This window comes from Penaeus japonicus, unplaced genomic scaffold, assembly GCF_977035675.1.
Source record: "Penaeus japonicus unplaced genomic scaffold, GWHDUDI00000001_assembly GWHDUDI00000022, whole genome shotgun sequence".
In the NCBI taxonomy this organism is placed as follows: domain Eukaryota; kingdom Metazoa; phylum Arthropoda; class Malacostraca; order Decapoda; family Penaeidae; genus Penaeus; species Penaeus japonicus.
In genome coordinates, this window is record NW_028234424.1 from 29,794,567 (window position 1) to 29,801,976 (window position 7,410).

The window sequence follows — 7,410 nt, forward strand, 5'->3', positions numbered from 1 at the left end:
TTCCTCCAAAGCCCCTTTTTTGATTTGTTATTATTGTGTTAGAAGTTTAATGGGTAATAGTGCTGAAAGCTTTTCAGAGAGAGAGCCTGAAATAGAATCTCTCCTCAGTGTAAGAGAGCTACCACTAAATAGTATAGGCACAAGATACCACATATTGGCAATGCCTCAGGCATCCACAGAAAAAGATCTGAAAAGTAGGGACAGTGTTTCTGAAAATTTTGAGTGCCTACCCAACTCTCTGAATTGCTCTTGGAAACAATTGATCTGTGAATTTCATGAATTTCATGTAACTGAAAGAGAAAGCTCAGTAAACTGGAATTATCATAACTCTAATGAATACTTAGCACCCACGTTAAATTTCATGGAATTTTATAAGTCAGTCTTTGGGTAGTTATGTGCATTAAATAAGCATTTGTTATAGTTCATATATGCTATTCATGTACTATATTGTTATATGAGATTCATCCCATAATCATGTACTGTCACTTAGCTTTTTTTTTGGCCTTCATTATGACACAGTTTGATTATCCAAAGGAAGTCTCCATTTGAAGAAACCTATTTGAATATTTGAAGAAATATACAAGAGGCAGGATTATATACCAAAGTCATAAGTATATGTAATATAAGATGAATTTGTGTATATGAGTATAGTGATATATTTTGTAATGACTAGAGTGCATATAAAGGGATGTTAATGAGGTGATATTTTACTGAAAAGATTGATAAACTGTCAGTGGAACATATATTTTAGTGACTTTCTTGGAAAATACGACAATCCATGTCAAGTGTTGTACAGTAAAGAGAAAACCAGTGTGATAAATGTTTGTTATGAAATCCATATCTGTAGGACTATGTCCTTGTGATTACCATATCATAAATGTTGGCTATACTATGGCTCTAGATCCTGTTGGAGAGAAGAAATTATGAGTTTATTGATGTTATTATGAAATACAGTATATATAGTGTGGCTTTTGCTATATTTGACTTTCTCTTGCTTCATCTGTGTTCATCTGGTCTCCATTTATAACTATTATTCTTCCTTTGTCTGTTTCACTGATCAAGAATATTATAGTATCTATTATTTAATTTATAGGCAATTATGTCATGGTTTTGACTAAAGATTAAGATAAGATCAAGAAAATAGAAGAAATTCAAGTAGAGATCTGATGTTTATTTTTACTAGCTGCATTTATATTATATGTTTGGACTGAGTGCATAAAAAATGTATGCAAGCTCCTTTGCATATGGAATGTAATCCTAGGTGCATTTCAGTGTGGTTTAAGTAACCAGTGTGACATCATAAGGCTAGTGTAGAAAAATGGAGTCGATGTTAAGCTATTTGAAATTATTGTATATTAACATACTTTTGTTGGATGTGTTCCAGTTTTAGACTAAAATGACTTGTATGAGATAGGGTAAGTATACTAGAAATGAAACTCAACTGCAGGATAACTTCCCTCAAAAGTATAGAGTAAAAGAAGGTTAAGAATTTTTAAAATTTATAAGATAACCTCAGAAGAAAAGCATGGTGTATTATTGAAACAAAAGTAGATTTATTAAAGTGGGAATGCAAAAAGCGTTTAAAAAAAAACTATGGTGTAAATAGAGATTTTCTGCTGTTGGTATTCTCTGCCACTTCAAATAGTACAAAGTGACATGTTTGTTATAATGATTAAGTACCAAGCATTGGCAAATCAGTTTCAATTCTTGTTAGAGTAGATAATTTTATTTAAATAATGAATTGTGTCAAAGAATAATCTTCAATTAGCTTTAGTTAATTTTCTGAGACATCTCCATCCAGTGTCTGTCCATATATTACCCATCGAAAGTGTCTGGAATCACACTCAATGAAAGCAGTGGAAGGATATTTAGTTATGGGAATGAAGAGTAAAATGTTTTTATGCTGAATATATATGATAATTGATAATAGCAGTACAAACTCCAGTGTCTGTATTCTCATAATGTCTCCTTTGCACACAGGATCTGGGAATAAGCTGTTAGCTTTTCCTAAATACTTTAAATAGCTTCAGTATGATTGTATCACTTGTATTCAGCTTATGCATGTTTAATGCACCTCTTTTTCAGAGTGCTGAAGGAATTATTGCCATTCACCAGAGTAAATGAGTTTGAAACATGCTACTGTTTCCTTGGTATGTAAAGCAGTATTAAGGCACCAGCATAAATTTTAGGGGTTTCTTTGTTACTGCTGTGAGTTCTCATATCAAGGTTCCATTGAAATTTGTTTAAAATGCTGGTATTCTCATCTGTTAAAGAGCAGATTGCTGGTTGGGCATGAGTAATTCCAAGTTGGTTAATTTCTCTAATTAATATTATTGTTGACCTACATCATAAGGTTTGTGAAAATATTTTATGACCAGTATTTTTATCTAAATTGTCTTAAAAACCTGAATTAGTGTTTCGATACTATCAAGTATCACCCTCAGAGACAATTAATATATATCTAGGTTACTGTTCTGTAATGTACAACTTTGGGTGATGTTAATTGTCTGTGTGTATTCTCAAATAGATACTGTGCACTGCTTTTCCTTAGGTTGTTTAGAAAGAGCTGTGTTTTAAGTATTCATATAAGCAACTGTTGATAGATATTGTTTCAGATGACTTTCCACATTAAGTAAATCTAGTATACCCTTGAAATTTACATCTTTGTATCACGTTAGCCTCCAGTTATTTAAAAGTTTCAGAAGATAGTTTAGGTTGTGCAATGGTCAAAGATATTATATGAAGTGGAGGAAATATCTACTAATGAAAGCATTTTATTAGGTATTTTATGTGGTGATTAGTATTACAGTGTATGTATATAAAGAAAAAAAAATCATGTGACTGTGCTAATGTTGCAAATTTAGGAGTTTTTCACCCCATTTAGTGGTTATCCTTGATATGTTTATGGAGTAGAGGATTTGGCTGGAATTCGGTATCAAGCCAACCCTATTTTGAGACCCTGAGCAACAATAATCTCACCATTTTGATAAGGATGATGATAGACAAAACAAAGGATATCTAGTTCTAGTAAAGATGACCATGTAGCTTACAAACAGTTGCAATCTTCCATTTCATTAAGTAACATTAGTGGTATTAAAAACTGAAGATACTAGTCATAGCAGTTTAGATCTTTACTATTTTGCGTGTACATTAACTATCAACTTGTCTTTTAGGTAACATGTGTTATTACTGATTATGTAGATTCTGTGATGTATGACATATATGTGCCAAACTGGATGTTATGTTGTACGTAAGACATGATTTTGCAACTGAGTAGATGGTACATCTGGGTTAGTACTTCAGTTATGACAAACATAAACATCCTCTTTTTTCATTTATTAGTAATATTTTTCTCTCCAGCATAGCTGATGCGGGCCTATATGTTTCATATTACTTAGGCTTTTTATCTGCATCCATCACTTATTTTGATTTAGTACATAGTACTTTAGAACACAAGCACATTCATAGTGGCCAATAAAAATTTTGAGCATAAACTTTTTACTTTAAAATTTAATCATATTCTTAGTTTTATTAAATATATTGATAATAATACCTGCTTACGTTATTTTATTCAATGGCAGTTTCGGAAACAATAGAAAAAAAGTTATCATATGCCATTCTTTGGTTTAAAGATCTGTTTATATTGAAGATTATATTTAAATGAAAGATGCCATTACCATAGCTTATTAGAAACCAATTTGTGTTGACACTGACATGGAAAAAAGGAAAATTAATGTAGCCTATATAAAGTTAATCTAATTTAAAAATCTGTTTATCTACTTAATATTTTTTATTTTCGTAAGTGAAATTAATTTTTTCAAACATATATCATATATGTTATTTTAAGGATTTTGTAAAGGTAACATGAATATTGATTCTAACTTGTACTGTATTGTGTATATTTCCCCCTAAATGTTTCAGTTTTATCCATATTACAAGTGTGCCCAGATCATTATCTTGTCAGAACCAATTCTTGTATGGTAACATCTTTTGGGCTAAAATAAATTGCTCAAGTACATAGTTGTTTCTTTTTTACCTATTTTCACTCAGTTAAGATTTATAAGGCAATATGCTAGATTATGTAGAGCATTTGACAGATTTGTTTCATAAGGACAAAATGGTAACAAGACTTACATAATTACAATATTATAGTCATGCTTCTTTAATATTTAGTAAAACAAGAATGCCTTATTATTTTTGGTAAAAATATAGGCAAGTTATTGGATCACTCTTCAGGATGTAAGAGAGTGTCTTACATTTTGTGACTTATGAAGAAATAAGAAATGGATGCAAAAATCACATCTTTCAAGTCTCCATATCTAAAATTCATATTTACAGAAGTATGAGAATTGAGATGCCAATATCCAAAATGACTTTCATTTAATCACAAAAAATGTACACGGATAGAAATGTTTGGGCCTCACAAGAAAAAATATTAAACTAATCACAGTGCTTGAACACTTCAGCATCTTTTAACCCATTACATATGGGTGTCATGACATACATTAGGTCTAAAACACAGGAGTAAATGCGTACATGATGGGACATCGGGGTCTGCACACAGTTGAAGCACACACACACAGTCAAAGTATTACGGCTGTAACAGTGCTAGCTCCAGAGCTACAGGGTTCCAAAGTCAGCCTAAACCCACATTTAATGATGGATTTATGGTAAAATATTGTTTGGGCTAGTCTGTGGTACGCAGAGGGTGAAGAAAACCCTTTCTCCGTCCCTCTAATCTTTATAGCTGGTGACACTAGTGTCGTAGACCGCCCACCCTGACGACCAGTTAGGTCATTAGGCGCCCTTTCCGCAATGGGTTAAAATACCAGGAACCTGAGAATACGTATTCATCCTTTCATCATTAAAATTAACAACCCATTGCCAACAGGGCTGTTTTAGTTCCAAATGATCAAAATGGCAGGATATTTCAAACGCATTAGCCTATCACTTCAGGCTATTCGCTTGCACTGGCCACGGTCTAGTGCTACACACCTAATCACCCAGCACTCTTGCCAGGAAGAGAGCCATGACTAAATACCTTGTCCTCTGCATCTGGTCCTGCTACAACTCACGTGATATCTTGTCACAAGGCATTAATGGGTTAAAGACACAAGAAATATGTGAGAAGAGCAAATGTCATAGAGCAATTGCTTCTTTTACATACATCTATCTTGTAATATGCCAAGAAACCCACAAAAAATGTGTAAACCCTAATATACCATAAGCTGAACTGCATCCCTAGAATCTTAAGACTTCCAGTTGTTATGAACAACCCTTACTTTGTAAATATCTACAGACACCACATTGTCTACTAATTACAAGAATTTGGTTTATATTGAAATACTTAATGATCATATATGGTATATTACTCTCAGTACCAATGTGCTTTACTTTTTGTCAGATGTGGAAATCAACAATCCTATGCATTGTCTTGTTTCATTTGATTTTCCTTAACCTTTAAAGGACCATTTGATGCAGAAATGTACAATGACTTATCTACACATATTCAATCCTAACAAAAGAATGAATTGTCATTTGGAATCTGCATTATCCTTGAAAGCATTCTAATCCTATTCTGGCTTCCTATGGTATATTGATACACACTGAAAGTTTTCTCCTAAGCAACACTAACTGTATCAAGAAAATTATTCCTACTATGCAAGTAGATAAAATGAATTGTAATGCATTCTTCATTATCCGTAAGAGAATAGTCTGATGATGTAGGAGTTTACACAATGATAAACCTATATGAATTATATTTTCAGATGTGCTAATTGCATATGATTTTCCCAACTGCTGGATATCAGGTACAATATGTTGAAATAAGAAAGGTTCGATATTTATACAAACAAAAAGAAGTTAATTACAGTCAGTGATCTAGTATTGATGTACATCAAATGTACCTTTGAATTGAACATCACAGTATTAAAATTTGGCCAAGCCATTACTTTGTAGAATGTGCACACAATATGAAATCTCTAAGGAAACGAATAAAAACTAAGAGGCAGTTATTTGTCCCACTGTAACTTTGGCATTTATTGACATTTGGTCACACCATGTAAAGAGTGCCTTTTCATTATGAAGTGAGCTCATAAGCTTATCAGCAGTGGGTTTAAGATCTTCCTCTATTGATTTTGTGTTAATGTTCTAGTATGTACCCTGTAAACCTCCTTTGCATGTCCCTCTCCCCTAAATATCACCTTTTTTTCACCTCAAGTAGATTCCAAATGTTTTGTTGAATATGTTGATTAAATCATATACTGTTTATATTTCATTGCCTTATTTTCCAAAAATGGTTCCTTTAATCAAAACCTAATGACTCAAAGTAAAGAGAAAAATTGTTTTTACATTCTTAGTCTAGTAGGTCACAACCTCTTCATATTTTTTTTTTATCAGAATTTTGGCCCAAATGGGAGGATCACTTAACATTTTACCTAAGAATAAATTAGTGCAGTCCTACGTAAAGAACTTACCTATCTCATCTGGCTATCCTTTTTTTATGCTATAAAAAATGTAATGTAGGCCTATTTTGAGGTCACAGCAGATAGTAACCTTAACCCATTCATGCCACAATGCCGGGGCTCTCGAATGCATAGGCCTAAATCAATTGAATAAACGACGCTGTATCACGTCCCCAGCGAACGGGCCTAATATGTGCGGTACAGTAGTGTACCACCTGTCACGAGAGGGTTAATATACCAGCAATACTGTTACATAGCAAGCATTTTTCCTTTATCAGTTTTGGTATAATTTTTTTCTTTCCTGCTATTTTTCACAACATATATATGATGATATAAACTGCAGAACCCTTAACCCATTCACGACGGGGGAATTCTAGCCTTGAATGTCCAAATGCCGGGGCGTTCGAATTATTAGGCCTAAATCAATTGAATGGTGTGGGTTAAGATAATCAGGTGGGTTGGTATTTCCCTTACCTTCTCTATGTGCCGAAGTTTAGCTCACTCAGGATATTCCTAATCTGTCAAGGAGTGTCATAAATTAAGATTTAACCCATTGGAGTTAGTTAACGTGATGACATGTCTTGTGGTTTTTGCGTCGGACGCCCGGGACAAGATATGAGGGCAAGCCCGGCACTCTGGTTGAGCGAGCGGGCAAGCCCAGGCTCGCAGCCCAGGCTCGCAGCTTGTGTGTTCGAGAATTTCGAGGTGTTAGGCTTATGCGTTTGAAAACCCCGGTATTGTGACCATGCAAAGCCGGAACGGCCCCGGCATGAATGGGTTAAAAGTTAGTGGTTGTCATGATTTAATTTTCAGTCTTAATTTCTGAAAAATGTGATATTACCTAATCTTATATTGTATTCTTCCTGAAAATAAATTTAAAGATTACATAAAAAAAATCCATGTACACATTGCATTAAAAAAATTTAGGGCAACTAAAACTAGGTAA

The 7,410-nt window shown here is 33.5% G+C and overlaps 1 protein-coding gene across 1 annotated transcript in view; it reads left to right on the top strand.

Annotated features, from left to right (window-relative positions):
- Positions 1-4,016, top strand: part of LOC122255639 (uncharacterized) — a 34,167-nt gene extending 30,151 nt beyond the window's left edge. Inside the window, exon 4 of the mRNA XM_086549808.1 lies at positions 1-4,016. This exon is cut by the window's left edge and continues 289 nt beyond it. The gene's annotated coding sequence lies outside the window, so the exon portion shown is untranslated.
- Positions 4,017-7,410: the final 3,394 nt, after the last annotated feature.